At 50.9% G+C, this 15,036-nt stretch overlaps 1 protein-coding gene across 6 annotated transcripts in view; it reads left to right on the top strand.

The window, feature by feature from the left end:
• IQSEC1 (IQ motif and Sec7 domain ArfGEF 1) overlaps positions 1-15,036 on the top strand; it is a 383,194-nt gene that overhangs the window by 273,073 nt on the left and 95,085 nt on the right. The window contains exon 1 of one of the 6 annotated variants that reach the window (XM_054504554.2): positions 14,348-14,485. The exons of the other annotated variants lie outside the window; for them this stretch is intronic. The gene's annotated coding sequence lies outside the window, so the exon portion shown is untranslated. Of the gene's footprint in view, positions 1-14,347; positions 14,486-15,036 lie in introns of those variants that run through there. 6 annotated transcript variants of the gene reach the window in all.

Here is a 15,036-nt window from a genome sequence, read left to right as displayed (position 1 = left end):
ACTTCGCCAGCAGAAACAGTTCCAACAGAACTCCCAGAACAGACTCTCACTGGTCTAGCTGGGGTCACATGCCCATCCCTGGACCCTTCACTCTGGCAAGGGGGTGAAATATTCTAGAGATAGGGATGGAAAAGGCTGATAAAATTAGATGGACTAAGAGTGGAGGAGGGGATTCCTCCTTCAGGTGAGGCACCTGAAGTGAGAAGGAGGCTGGGCAGACAGAAACATCCAGCATCCCCCCACTGTGAGCTGAGAAGCCCTGCCAGGCGCTATGCTAGGTGACCCGATGTGTGGCATCCCTTGGTGTCAGCCCCATGAGGTAGGGTTTCTTATGATCCCTGTTTTGCAGATGAGAAAACCGAGGCTTAGGGACACAGAGTGGCTTGCCCAAAGTCACACCATTAGCAAATGGCCTCAGACCCCAAATCTGTTGGACTCAAAGCCCGGGCTCTTAACCATCTCTTCCACTGCCTTGGAGACACCAGATCTGAGTTCGAAGAGGGTGCCTTGGGAGCTAGAGTGGAGGATGGAGTGGCAGTGGGGAGACCAGAGGCAGCGGATGGGGCAGGAAGCTGGTGCCACACAGACAGAGGGCAGGGGAAGGGGCCCTGAGAGATAGAGGTGCAGCGTGTCCCAATGCACTGTCAGCCCTAGCTTTCATTGTTGTTTTCTTATGTAGATAAAGAAATTGATCTAATGAGCAATATATCTCACACACACATACACACAGCAATTTGTATGTATGCACACATGCATATGTATACATACACACATAAGTGTGCTAATTATTTTGCCTCCTGGTTTCTGTTTCGGGCATCTTAGCAGGAGAATGCAAGGTGTGAGGCTCCTGGGCCTGGAGGCTGGACCTCTGCTCAGGCTATGGGCACAGGGGCATTTCCTGGGGAATTTCCGGAGGAAGTGGTCAAAGGGAAGTAACCACCCACCTGGCTCAGGGCCAGGGTGGGGAGTGGGTGGGATGGGGAAACAGCCACTCTTCACTTCCCTTTTTAGCCCTAAGGCTTCCCAGGCAAGAGTCCCGCCTCCCTGATGACATCATACAGGTCAGAGGTCATTTTGCCCACACCCTCATCGCACAAAGGGAAAACTGAGGCAGCCGGGGCGGGGGCAGCACAGCACGTCTCACCTTTGTCATCACCGAGTGGGGAAGTCTGGCAGCCTGAGCACCCAGCCTAGATGGGCTGCTGCTTTGCTGTATGACCTAAGGCAAGTCACAGAGCTGCTCTGGGCCTCAGTTTTATATCTGCAAAATGGACCTGTAATTACCTCCCCGAGTGGATAAATGAGCAAAGCTTGGAAAAGTACCTGGGTGAGTGCCTGGCAGGTGTCAGTAAATGTTGGCTGTTGCAGTTTCTTCCTTTGCACGGCGAACTCTCCTTTGTGCGGCTGTAGATCCTGGTCTTGGGCCCAGCTTTCTTCTCTCTCTCTCTCTCTCTAAAGATTTATTTATTTATTTGAGAGAGAGAATCTCAAGCAGACTCCACACTGAGTGCTGATCCCATGACCCTGAGATCGTGACTTGAGCCAAAACCAAGACTTGGGTATTCAAACGACTGAGCCATCCAGGCGCCCTGGGACCCAGCTTTCTGTGTATAAGCTATGTAGCTTTGGGCAAGTCACTTCACTTCTCTGGGCCTCAGGTTGCCTTATCTAGAAAATGGCTTACTAATCACCACCTCATGGGTCACTGCGAAGATTAACAGAATGCCCAGCTCCTGGGATGGGATTTTCTGGTGTGTCTCCTTCCCCTGGGCAGCTGGACATTCCCCTGCCCCCATGGCTCCTCTTCCTGCCCTGGGAGTGTACCAAGCAAGTTATTCTATTAATAAGTCAATTAGCTAGTATCTACTGAGCACCCACTGTGTGCCAGGCCCTGCTGAAAAGTCAGACCCAGATCTCCTCCCCCTGGAGCTGCGGGGGCGGGGGGGGGGGGTGGGAGGGAGACAGGGAATAAGTAAGCAAACAACTGAACAAGATACTTTCAGACGGTGCAGTGAGGAAGGTAAATGGGTTGATGTGTGGGGGGGAATAACTTGGTGGAGGCCACTTCAGTCAGATGGTCAGCAAGAGCCTCTCTGAGGAAGGCATCAGAGGACAAGGAGGTGGCCGGTAGAGATGGGGAATGGGCCTGATGGCAGAGAGAGGAGCAGGGTGGACAGCCACCAGGGAATTCAGACTCAAAGGAGATAGGGGCTAGGGATTTCCAGCACCCCCTCCCCAGGAAGGGAGTCTGGGTGGGCCAGTGTGAGAGCCTGAAGGTCGCGGTTGGGGGATATTCCATTTCATGTGTTAAGCGTTTGCTGGAGGCAGGGCCAGCTGAGGCCCACCTGTGAACAATGATGGGGGAGAGAGGACATGTCCCGCAACCTGGTGGTCACGAGCCACCTCTGCTGCTTGTCCTTGGAGCCCCAGACTGAGGGTAGCAGGCGGTGCTGGTAGAGGGGGACTACAGGAAGAGGCAGCTGGTTTAGCCCCAAACTTCAGAACCTCTAAGAACCACATAAGGAACCACATTTCACCTTCGAGTACTGTCACAACCCTAGCCCGACTTCCATGTGCGCAAGACAGGCCACTGCCCGTCCCCAGAGCCCTGGCCTCTCTGGAGATACAGGGACACAAATAATAATATCAGCTGGTTTTTGTGGAACAGCGGTGTGTGCCGGGCACGGTCGGGCCCCTGACACAGATCATGTCATCTTCTGGTATCTTGTGTTGTCATGGCGGGCTTTTCCACACTGGGTGGGGGGGGTCTGTTGGATATGACTGAGAACCAGTATGGAAAGACTTTGTAGCTGGATTCTGGGATGACTTTGTATAGGAAACACAAACTCTTAATGTCAAAAAAAAAAAAAAAAAAAAAAATCTGGTGCTGAAATCCTAAAGATGTCTGTCCCTAAAGCGTGCTGCCCTAGTTTGGGCGCTGTCGATGCTGGCTCGTTCGTGGGTATAGAAAGCAGATGCTGGCCGTGGCACACTGAAATCCCCCAACTGAAGGGGAGAGGCACCCACTAACCCAAAGGAGGTCGTTTTTCTGCAACACTTATAACAGCCCCACTTCATGGAGAAGGAAACTGACAGTGAGGTTAAGTCCCTTGGCCGGGTTCATTCAGTAATGTCACGGATGGGATCTGAACCCAGGCTGGCAGGACCCAGAGCTCCCAAGGGCTCCACAACGTGCCCCCCGTGCCCTGTCCACCTCAATGGTGAGATCAGATGTGCTCATGGAGGGACCGGCACCTTCCTGGTCTACTGGGTTTATAGAAGGGTCGTGTCCCTGCTCTCTCTCCTATGGCTCCCCAGCAGGTGCAGCAGAGAAAGTCAGAGCTGGAAGGCCTTTAAGAAACCATCAAGCCATTCTCCCACAGGCCAGGGGATTCCGTCAGCTTGGCTGGGCAGGGGGTGTCAAGATGGAGCCCATGACAAGCTTAACAAACTGGGGGCTCCTGACCAACAGTGATGGGGTAAGAGGTGGAGCCCCAGAACCAACAAGAGACACCAGAAGTCTGGGCTCGGTCCCAAACTTCAGTCAAGACTATGTAACAAGCCACATTTCATCTGTACACACAGATGCCCCAGATAAGCAGGCCACAGCGAGCACCTCGAGGCTGCAACATGGCGCCCTGACACACCCGCAGGGTGACACAGGAGGGCAAAGGAAGGAGCCATGCGGCCTGAGGAGGCTTCCCAGCAGCCACCAGAACAACATGCCTGAATGTGTGTCGGGCCCTACTCGGTACTCGTTTAATTCTCGCAGCAACCGTAGGAATATCCACCCTGTTTTGCAGATGGGGAAACTGAGGCCAGCCAAATCACTTGTCCACATTCCTTGCTAGCTGGAAAGGGGCTGCATCCAAGTGGGGACCCAGAATTGAGCTTGCTTTTGGGAATTGGAGGTTTGACCAGTATAGTGGGTCAGGTAAGTGGAGAGGTGTTCACGTGCTTCCCACCCTGGTGTCTGCCCTCCTCCCAGGTGGCAGCTGGTCCCCAGCGGGTGTCCCCACTACTCCATCATCTGGAGGCTGGATATGCCTGCTGGGCCAGTCATGGGAGAAGGGCCCCATCTGGTGCCTCTGGACAGTATGTCCACTGAACGTGGAGTCCTTTGCTGACAGCTCTTTTACCACCCCCCCGACCCCCATCCTTACTGCATGAAGATTTGTGATCCCTGCCTAGGAAGACCAAGAAGCTGGACCTGAGGGAGGGCAGGGCCTGGTAAGGGTGACTTTGGGAAAATGTCTTTGTAAATGCGCCAGGAGCAGGATGCTGCTGATCTAGAAACCCTTAGCACCCCGGCTCATCCAGTCCTGCCTGTGACCAGCTGGAGCCTGCCTGGTCCACAGTGCAAACCTCAGGGCATCTCCCCAAGGCTGCCTCCCTCTGGCCCTACTCAAGTCTCTGTTCTGTTTAAAGGGCAGATAAGTTCCCCCTGGGAGCCTCAGAGATTGCTCTTGGACACCTGGGCCCCCTGCCCACGGTGCAGGGAATGCTTCTGGGCCGTGGTTCTGCTCCTGGGGCCATGGGCTGGCCCTGAGCTGACACTCCCAGACAGTCTCACTACCAATGCATGTAGTGTACCTGTTTCATTTAACTGTATAACAAACCACCCAAAATGTAGCAACTGACGGCAGCAATGATTTCTTATTGTGGATGGTGGTGCAGGTTGGAAAATCTGGGTGGTTCGGCTGGTCTCCAGGGGCTCACTCCTTTGCTGCACTCAGCTAGAGGGTCCACTGGGCCTGGAAGTTCCGAGATGGCCCCACTCACATGTCTGCAGCTGGTGCTAGGACACCCCAGGACCCCTCTACATGGCGCCTTGCCCCAGTGGGCAGCCAGCTTCTGCACCTGGGGTCCCTTCTGTTCCCCTCCATGTGGCCTCCAGCAGGTGTCCAGCTTCCATCCACTGAGGTCCAAGGGCAGCGTTCCACGAAGATGAGTATGGAGCTGCAAACCTCTTGAGGCACAGCCTCGGAACCGGCCCAACCATCGCTTTTGCCACATTTGACTGTACGAAGAAATCACATGACCAAGGGAAAGGGAAATAAACCCCCCTTTGGGTGGGAAAGGGAGGGGACAAGTCCCACTGCAGAGGGGCCTGGGCACCAGGATGGGGGGAATCTGTGGCCATTATTTTGTATTCAGAGCGCATGTATCATTAGCAAGTTCTAAAGTCATTGTATACAAGGCCCAAGCCAGCCTGGTAAAATCACCCTTGAAGACCTGTCAGTTGCCCATAACCTAGAGTCCCTGGTTTGTATACCCACCGGAAGTGTGTGGTCGCCAAACCAGAGCAGATGAGGGAACCAAGGCTTGCCCCAGCATTCCAGCCTTCGCGGTGAGGAGAGGACCCACAAATCCTTGCTGGGAGTGCAGTGGGTCCAAACCCCCATCGGTGGCTCCGTTCTGTGTTACCGGTAAGCCCGTAGAGCTGCCCTGCCCCAGACCGAAGCCACTAGCCATATGGGGCTATTTAAATTTTAACGAGTTAAATGAAATTTTTTTAAAACTCAGTTCCCCATCTGCACTAGCCACGTTCCAAGTGCTCAGTGGCCACACGGCTAGCAAGTGAAGAGCAGGAGTCAGCTGGCCTGAGCCCAGCTCTGCCCCCTTTGTCCAGCAGCCCTTCTACCTGCCTGCCTTTGTGGTCACCCAGGCCTTGTGCTGGCTGCTTGGGACCCAGAAGGGATTCAGCCTTATCCCGGTCACTGCTTTTGAGGGGCTCCCTCCCAGTCTGCTGGGGGCAGGAGAAATAACACATGGTACCAGGGTGTGAGCAGGACCGGCCCTGCTGGGCATCCCTCCAGCCCCTGGCTCCCACCCGCCCTGCTCTCAGGCAGCCAGGACCAGGGCTGTGCTGAGCGGGAAGCCCGAGGTCCACCCCTCTGGAGCCAGCCCCTTGCTCCAACCCTGTCCTCCCCACCGTGAAGTAAGGGGGGGGGGGGTCCCAGGTGCACTCTCCAGGCTTTTCCAGTAAAAGCAGGATGCCTTTACATCACCAAAACTTGGGAGAAACCTCCCCACCCCCACAGTTAGTATCCATGGCTGAAAAATTACAATAAGCCACCGAAAACCCATTTCAGATGAATTTGAAGTCTATGAATTTTATTCACAACAGCTTCTATTTTGGTTTGAAAGATGTTAATGTGTGAAACAGTATTTGTTTGGTCTACCAACAGTATTGGGTGTGCATATGGGATGTAAGATCCCCTAAAATAATTCAGGGGCTCCCAGCTTGGGAATCCCCGAAATTTCCAGGATCCGAATAGGGGGAGGGGCACCTCATGATAGCTCTGCGTGGCTAGCACTTCGGCTAGCCCCTTGCTGGTTTTTGTGGTGGGAGGGGAGTGAGGTTCTCCCTTGACACCTGTCCCCCCCATTCCTACACTCCTCCACACTCACAGCCTGCAGCCACCCTCCCTAACAGCCGTTCTTCTGGTTCTGTTCTGAGCTCTACCGATCTGAGGTGACCCAGCATTTTTGCCTGGTCCCTCTAGGCTGTGGGCCCCAGTGTCCAAAAGCTGAGACCCTCTTTTTTGAGGGGACAGAATTTGACTTTCTTATAATCCAGGGGAACAGAGATGATTCAGACACCTGCTCTCCAGACTGGGGCCTGGGCAGAGCTGAGGGGTCCCCTTCCTCCTCCTGCAGGACCCTCCCCTGACCCCAGCTGAACCTCAGTGCCACGAGGGCAGGGACATTTGTGTGTGTGCCCCGATTGATTCCTGGCACATAGGAGGCACTCAAATATTTGTTGGATGAATGAATTAATGAATTAATGCTAGTTGAGAAGTACACAGACATGTGTCCCAACCCTGCCCTCTGGCTTCTGGCTGTGTCGTTTTTGGTGGGGGGAGGGGTGAGCGATCTCAGAGACACGTGATGAGCAGGGGACACCCCTTATGGGAATTCTGTTCACAACTAGATTGCTTTTTCTCCCTTTGGGGTCGATGGATTTATTCTCAGGTTATTCACACAATAATTCAGGTTCCACACAATAATTTTTTTATGTGTGGATTCTTTAAGAGTTGTAAGAGTTATTTTGTGATAATTTCAATCTTCAAGAAGATTTGCAAGAATAATACCAAAACAAACAAACTTCTCCCCTGTACCCTTCACCCAAATTCATTATTACTAACGTTTTGCCAAATTTTGCTCTCTCACAATAATATTTTTCCCCAGAACTATTTGAGAGGTCATTGTCGACATGCAACATGATGACTTTTACTCCTGAATAATACTTCGGCGTCTGTTTCCTAAGAACAAGAACATTCTGTTACATAAACATGGTTCAGTAGCCAAATTCAAGAAGTCTAACATAGACACCATACTGGGATCTAAAATATAATTTATAGTCAGCTTTACCAATTATCTCAGGAATGTCCTTCATGTCAAGTTTTTTTCCCTAATCTAGATCTTGCATTGCATTCAGTCACCACTCATTCTCTTAAAGCTTTATAAAGATGTCATTTACATCCTATAAAATCCCCTTGCTTTAAGTGTACAGTTTCATGATTATTAGAGATATTTATAGAGTTGTATAAACGTCACAATTTTATTCTAAATTATTTCCATCACCCTAAAAAGAAGCCTCATCTCTAGTTTCCATCAAGGCTTTGTCCCGCTTCTAGCCCCTGATAACCGCAAATCTACTTTTGGTCTCTATAGGTTTGCCTTTCTGAGCATTTCATTATAAATGGAATCATGCAATATGTGACCTTTGTGTCTAGCTTCTTTCACTTTAGCATCATGTCTTCCGGGTTCATCCATGTTGTAGAATGTAGCAGTAGTTCATCCCTTTTTATGGCTGAATAATAGTCCATGGTATGGATAGACCCGGTTGATGGACGTTAGGGTTGTTTCCACTCTGGGGGCTATTATGAATAACTCTGCTATTAATATCTACATACAAGTTTTTTATGTGGACATATGTTTTCATTTCTCTTGGGTAGATATCTAGGAGTAGGGTCCAGGGGTTCACAGGGTAACTCTAACTTTTTAAGAAACGCCCAACTGTTTCCCGAAGTGGTGGCACCATTTTACTTTCCCACCAGCAGTGTAAGAGGGCTCTGATTTCTCCACATCCTCGTCGACATCTGTCTGTCTTTTCGATGAGAGCCATCCTAGTGGGTATGAGGTGCTATCTCACTGTGGTTTTGATTTGCATTTCTCTGATGGCTAGTGATGTTAAGCATCTTTTCATTTGCTTCTTGGCCATTCATGTTATCTCCTTTGGTGAAATACCTATTCAGACGTTTTGCCCATTTTTTAATTGTGTTGTGTTCTTATTATTGAGTCACAAGAGTTCTTTTTATATTCTAAATACAAGTCTTTGTGGGGTGTTTTGTTTTGTTTTGTTTTTTGGTTATATGATTTGCAAACATTTTCTCCCAGTCTGTGGCTTAATTTTTTGCTTTCTTGACGGTGTCTTTTGAAATGTAATAGTTTTTAATTTTGATAAAGTCCCAATCTATCAGTTTTTTCTTTTATTGCTTATGTGTTGGGTATCTAATAAATCATTATATCCAAGAAAAAACCCTAAGATATTCTTATATCTAAGAAATAATTTTATAGCTAAGAAATTATTGCCTAACCCAAGGTCACAACTTTACTCCTCTATTTTCTATTCTATTTACTCCTCTATTTTCTATTTAATTTAATTTATTCTATTTCTATTCTATTTACTCCTCTATTTTCTTCAAAGAGCTTTATAGTTTTAACTCTTACATTTAGATCACTGATCATTTTGAGTTAATTTTTGTGTGTCATGGGAAGAGTCCAAATGCATCCTTTTCCATGTAGATAGACAATTGTCCCAGTGCTGTTTGTGAAGAAACTATTCTCTCTAGTAAGTTCTCTGACACCTTTGTGAAAAATCATTTGACCATGATACAGTTTTTTCAATGTCATTTGCATGAAGATGATAACCCCCTTCCATTTTTTTTTTAAAGATTTTATTTATTTATTTGACAGAGAGAGACACATCGAGAGAGGGAATACAAGCAGGGGGAGTGGGATAGGGAGAAGCAGGCTTCCTGCTGAGCAGGGAGCCCGATGTGGGGCTCGAACCCAGGACCCTGGGACCATGACCTGAGCCGAAGGCAGACGCTTAATGACTGAGCCACCCAGGCACCCCATCCCCCTTCCATTTTAACAAAAGCATGTTTGCAACCACCTGGATGACTTTTTTTCTGAAATACCTAGGTAGATCAATTGGACATTTTTATTTTGAGTGGTTCATGGCTTTTATTTATTTGTAAGAACTCTTTATATTTGTGGGAACCAAGGGAATAGTATGTGCAAATACTCAGTGTCGTGAAATAGCACAGTGTGCTGAAAAGGCATTAAGTATAGCTTGGCTCTGGGGGAAGATGCTGAAGATGTAGCTAGGCAGGAAGGCAGAAACCAGTTCTGATGCTAACCTGAGAAGCTTATGTAACCAAACCAAAGTGAGTTCGCTCCTTGGTGAGTCAGAAAATACACCAGGTTGAGTTGTCACACAAAGAAAACTTTTATTTGCAGCAAATAAGGTCACAGGGAATGGTTTCCAGAGGCATGACTCCCCGAGAGAGGGTGAATGGGTTCCTTTTGTTTAGGGTTAGGATGAATATTTAGATAGGGAAGCCTTGTTACCCTACGTAGAGGCAGGCATAAGGTGGCACATGCGCCTTAAGGAAACATGCCTATATATACATTGTATGTTATGTAAATGAGGCTGGGGCTCCTCCTTGGACAGAGATTTTAGTATTATAATGAGGTAAAGGTACCAGAGGTCACTCCTTGGTCCATCTGCACAGGTGTGAGTTGGGGGTTTAGCTCAAAAGGTCTGAGTTGTCTGGACCAGTGCGAGGTCTTATCAGGACAGTTGCCATCACCGGAGGCATTTGCCTGAGTTAAGAGCTGAACCAGAAAGAAGAGCTTAAGGGAAAATGTAAGACAAAGGTTAGCGAGGGGCGCCTGGGTGGTTCGGTTGTTTAGCATCTGCCTTCAGCTCAGGTCCTGATCCTAGGGTCCTGGGATCGAGCCCCGTGTTGGGCTCCTTGATTGGCCAGGAGCCTGTTTCTCCCTCTCCCACTCCCCCTGCTTGTGTTCCGTCTCTCGCTCTCTCTCTCTGAGTCAAATAAATAAATAAAATCTTGAAAAAAAAAAAAAGGTTAGTGAGTACAAGCAGGTAGGCAGTCAAGGTCAGGTCTTGGGGTCTAGCTGGTGACACTTAAGACTTTATCCTACAGGTCACTGGGAGCCATAGAAGAGTTTTAAGCAAGGGAGGGATGTAATTAAAGCTGTATTGTTGAAAATTGCTTTAAATAAGAGACATAATGCATGGAGGGAAGGGCTACAAGGGTAAATTGAGGCCAGAACGAGCAAACCCTTTGAATGTCCAGCTGAAGAGTGTCAGCTTGGTTTGGTGGGCAATGGAGAGCCACAGAACGTTCTGGGTGATGCCTGGGGGCATGGAACCAGAGAGGCAGTGGGGATGGAGAGCTGCCTATGAAGGTGAAAAGAAGCAAGACTGAGGCTAGGGCTGATCTCTGGATGGGGTAAGAGGTTCAGTTTCCCAGCATAAGGCTTTCCCCCCACTGACATCTCAACTCCACATGGGTGCCCAGGGCTGTGTCATCTGTCCCTCATCCCCAGAACTGACCTCCAACCCAGACAGATGGGATGTTGCCAGGGGTAACCCGGAGAGGAAATATGAACCGAGAGTTTCCGGGCAGGGCACTGTGAGTGGGAGAAGGAAAAAGGAACAGCATATCAGCATGCCAGCAGGGGTCTTAGAAGTCACACAAGCCGTCATCCCCAGGGCAACTGACCCTTGGCCTCTGCTGCCACAGGTCCAAGGGTGAGGAGCCCCCCTACCTCCCCAGCAGCCATTCCATAGCTGTTTGGCTCATCCAGTGAGAAAGTTCTGGGGCTGGCATGGCATCAGAGGCATAAGGAGCCTTGGAACTCTTATCTCGCGCTTCCTGTTGACTAGATAGAGGGTACCTTGAGGCTCAGAGGGACACCATCCTGCACTGAGGTCACATAGGGAGTCAACCCCAGCTTGTGTCGGAGAAGGCCCTAGAAACTCCCCGCCCAGTTTCACAAATGATTATTTTTTTAACGTACTTTTCAAAAACCGGTAGTACATGCATATATCGCAAAAAAAAAAAAACAAACAAACAAACAACCATTTCAACAGAACATTTCCGTGAAAAGCCAGTTTCCTTTCCACCCCAGCCCCAACTCTCTGTACCATTCCTGCAGGCACCGCTGTTTCAGTTTCTTAAGCGCCCTTATCAGAGATAATATATGCATGTACCAGCATGCATAGGAGACCCCCGTCTTTTTTACACGAAAAGTACCACACCATACCCCATACCACACCTTGCTTTTCCCACTTACCAGGATTACCTCTGAGGTGGATCATTATCATCCCAGTCCACCCCAGGACAAAGCCCCGGCTTATGTGTCTTCATACTGTTTCTTGGTCCCCTACTGCTGGACACCAGAGGTGCTTCTCTGTTTGCTTACACAGAATACTGTTGGCTATCCTGGTATTTTTACATTTGCCTGCTGCGTAGCTTTGCCAGATCACCCTTTAGAAGTGCGGCACTACCTTGCCCCTCACCCGACAGTGTTTGTGAGTGCATGCATTTCCCCCCACCTTCAACAGCACAAGTATTACCAAACTTGTTCATTTTTGCCAACTTGGTAAGGTTACAAAAAGTGACAGGCATGTTATATATATATATTTTTAAGATTTTATTTATTTATTTGAGAGCGAGAATGAGAGAGAGAGAGAGAGAGAGAGAGCATGAGAGGGGGAGGGTCAGAGGGAGAAGCAGACTCCCCGCCGAGCAGGGAGCCCGATGGGGGACTCGATCCCGGGACTCCAGGATCATGACCTGAGCCGAAGGCAGTTGCTTAACCAACTGAGCCACCCAGGTGCCCAGGCATGTTATATTTTTGATTTGTATTTCATTACAAGATGCATTTAATATGCATTTAATTACAAGTGCGATTAAATATCTTTCCATGAACTGCTTGTTCATATCCTTTGCTCTTTTTCTAATTAGTTCATCATCTTTTCCTATCGATTTGAAAGAGCTCTTTCTGTATGAGGAAAATTAACGTTCATCTCATTTTCCTCAATTAACTTCTGGCATATGCACTGCAGATAATTTTTTTTTTATTTGCCATTTGCCTATTTTAACTTTTTAACTTTAACTGTGGTATTTTTTATTCTATTCAGAAGTTTTAATTTTTACATAGTTAAGTTTATCAATATTTTCCATCATGGTTTCTGGAAATAAAAATATTTATACAGTGCACTTTACACAACCTTTTTACACAATCTTATGGTTGATCTGCACAGCAGCCTTTGAAGGGAGACAGGGTGGGGATTTTTATCATTAGTTTCATTTTACAGATGAATTCAAGTGAGGCTCAGAGAGGTGATGAGACTCGCCCAGGCTGAACAGTTTCTAGAACCCTTGCTGTTCTCACTTCCCTCACCTGCCTTACAACCAGCCAGGGAACTCACTCCTGGCACTGATAACAAAAGGAAGTGGCTTCTCTAGTAGAACATTTTCAGTTATTAAAACTACAAGCATCTTTTCTTCCTTTTTAAAAATATTTTTGAAACTATAAAATGAACTCATAGCTCTTAAAAAGAAAACCTCCAACATACAAAAGAACGTAACAGGAGGTTCGGGGTGGGGACGCATACTTTGCCCCAAAAGCCCACCCCCCAGAGTGACCACTGTCGGGTTTGCTGTGAGACGGGGTGAGGAAGAACCACAAGGAGCTGGACAGTTCCTTGTCTGTCTGTCACCAGTGCCTTGTGTACTCCAGGAATGCCTTAGGTGCTCTATAAATGCTGCAAGACAAGAGACTGGGGTGGTCAGGCCCCCCATTTAGACTGCAGCTGCATAGGCCTGCATTCAGACACTTAGCAGTTGTGTGAGCCTGGAAAGGTGAACTACCCTCTCTGTGCTACAGTGTCCTTGTCCGTAAAACTGGGGTACTAGTTCCTACCACAAGGAAATGAAATAAGTCTCATAAAGTGCTGAACCTCTGATCTGTCTGTTCCTTCCTGAATCTACTGTCTGCTACTCCCACCTGGCCCCCGATATCCAGGGTCATGAGATATCAGAGCTGAAAATCAGGCTCCTTCCCTCGCAGAAGCCCAGAGAGGGGACGTGCCTTGCCCAAGGTCACGCAGCCTGTGGGTGGCAGGGCGGGCAGAGACTCCCTTCTCCTGACTCATTACATCACTAAGCCCGCTTCCTCACAGCTGGACCGCGGCAGACGCGTCCCTCTCGCCTAAAGTCTCGCCCCTTTTGGCCACTAGGGGGCGCTGCCTAAAACACAGCCCAGACCGCTGACGCCCTTGCTCCAAACTGGTCGGGGGCTCCCCGAGCCTAGGAAAGGAAGACGCCTTTTGTTTTTTGTTTGTTTTTTTGTTTTTGTTTTTGTTTTTTTGTCTGGTGTTCAAGGCACTCAGAACCCTTGCCTTCTCTACACTACACACTGGGCAATGCGCATCCCCATCCTTGCAGTTTCCTTAAGCACACTCCTCCCAGAGCACCCGCCCCCTTCCTGTCTCTTTCAGGCCCAGCCTCTCCTATTTATGCCGCTTCTTCCCCACGGATTGGGTCCCTCTCTCAGACTGTGCCACCCCATTCTCTGTGACAGTCGCCACACCACCGAGGCCCATCCCCAGCATTCAGTTGGTGCTGAGTCAATGTTTGCTGTGGGATAAGGCGTGCAGCTGGCAGGCCGAGATCCTCCTCCCAAACTGCGAGGAGCGCGGGTCCTGGAGGGTCCTCAGGGGACGTGGTGCCAGGGTGGGTGTGAGCAGCCCCCACCCGCTGTGCAACTCTGGACCAGTGGCTGCCCCTCATTGGGCCTCAGTTTTTTCATCTGTGAACTGGGGAGGCTTGGAGGAGAGGGCGCTGGGCATTGCCTGCCTGCAGGGGCTGCAGTGCTCCGTGGGAGGGGCCAAGGGACTTGGCTTGAGGCCGCGGTTACTAGGTGTTTATTTAGGGGTCTTGCGGAGTCTGTGGGAAACGCCGGGACCACAGTGCCCCCTCCCACGCGCCTGCACTGTGTGTATCCCGCTCCCGGGCCCATCGGCTGCAGAGGCCGCACCGACCCAAGCGCCCTCACTTCGTCCCGGCTCGGGTGACGTCGGCGGCCGGGCGGCACCCGTCCTCCCCACCGCCCCCCCCCACACACACCTTTCAAAGGGGGGAAACTGAGGCCGGGCGCGGAGAGTCCGCAGCCAAGGTCACGGCGCGCGGTGGCGGCGCGGGCAGGAGGGCCGGCGGCGCTCGGGCTCCAGCTCGGGCTCCGGTTGCCGACGCCCCCGGGCAAACCCCCCTCCTCCCCGCTCCCGGCCGGCCCGACGCGCTGGGGCCGCGCCCGCGCTCCGCTCCTGCCGCGGGAACGGCGCGCGCTCGGCGGCTGCATGCGGACCCGCGAGGTAGGAGGCGGGCCGGCGGGGGACGTGCGCGGCGGCGGCGGGTGCGGTGCGGTGCGGGTCTAGCCCGGGGCTGGGGGCGGCGGGGGCCGCGGCCCGGAGTCCCCTCCGCGGAGAGGCCTGGGCAGCAGCTCCGCCCCCGGGGCCGCGGCTACACGGACGCGCGAGCAGCTCTTGGGAACCGGGGGGAGGGAGGGGTGATCGCAGGCGGCTTTGCGGAGCCCGGCCGGGGAGGTGGTTCCGAGGCCGCAGTGGCGGGGATGACACTGGTCTCCCGGTTGTAGAGTTGGGGGATCAGAGGCCGCCGGGCTCTCGGCTTTGGGAGCCGAGGTTACGCGGGCGGCTCGGAGGGCCTGGGGTGCGTCAACGCCAGTCTTTCTGAGCCGGGTCTCTGCGGGTGTCGCTCTCCGGAACTCAAGCGGTGAGGACGCAGGAGATTCAGCCTCCGCGACTATGCGGAGCGTTTATCCGAAACCTTGTGAACGCTAAAGGCGCGATTTGGGGGGGGGGGGGGGGCGGGGGGAGGGGAGCTCAGGGTGCTCCATTTTTGCGTC

The sequence above is a fragment of the Mirounga angustirostris genome, unplaced genomic scaffold, assembly GCF_029215605.1.
Source record: "Mirounga angustirostris isolate CCGP_5_RB_7025 unplaced genomic scaffold, mMirAng1.0.hap1 SCAF_1, whole genome shotgun sequence".
NCBI lineage: Eukaryota > Metazoa > Chordata > Mammalia > Carnivora > Phocidae > Mirounga > Mirounga angustirostris.
This window is presented reverse-complemented; position numbering and strand designations above follow the sequence as displayed.